This window comes from Etheostoma spectabile, chromosome 4, assembly GCF_008692095.1.
Source record: "Etheostoma spectabile isolate EspeVRDwgs_2016 chromosome 4, UIUC_Espe_1.0, whole genome shotgun sequence".
NCBI lineage: Eukaryota > Metazoa > Chordata > Actinopteri > Perciformes > Percidae > Etheostoma > Etheostoma spectabile.
In genome coordinates, this window is record NC_045736.1 from 3,045,640 (window position 1) to 3,045,908 (window position 269).

At 48.0% G+C, this 269-nt stretch overlaps 1 protein-coding gene and 1 long non-coding RNA gene across 3 annotated transcripts in view; both read left to right on the forward strand.

Moving 5' to 3' along the window:
• The window catches only part of gjc4b (gap junction protein gamma 4b), a 10,446-nt gene that overhangs the window by 4,934 nt on the left and 5,243 nt on the right, over positions 1 to 269 (forward strand). The window lies entirely within an intron of this gene.
• The window catches only part of LOC116687525 (uncharacterized), an 8,707-nt gene that overhangs the window by 846 nt on the left and 7,592 nt on the right, over positions 1 to 269 (forward strand). The gene's annotated exons all lie outside the window — the stretch shown is intronic.

The following is a 269-nucleotide window of genomic DNA, read 5'->3' on the forward strand; positions in this document are numbered from 1 at the left end:
AAGATATCCAGGATAAGTGAAAAACGAGCTTGACTTAGTGTGATCTGCTCATCGCGGCTTAATCTGCTGCACGTTTGCCGAGCCAGGATGAACAGGTGGAGCTATGTCCAGCCAGGTGTAGATAGCCAGGATAAGTGCACGTTCACGGCTTTCTCAAATAGACCACGGTATCGATCACAGATTTACTGATGCAGAATCGAGAAGACGCATGCGTAGTTTTTCACCCAATGAGCAGCAGCTTCTAATGGACAGTAACGAGGAGGGGAAGA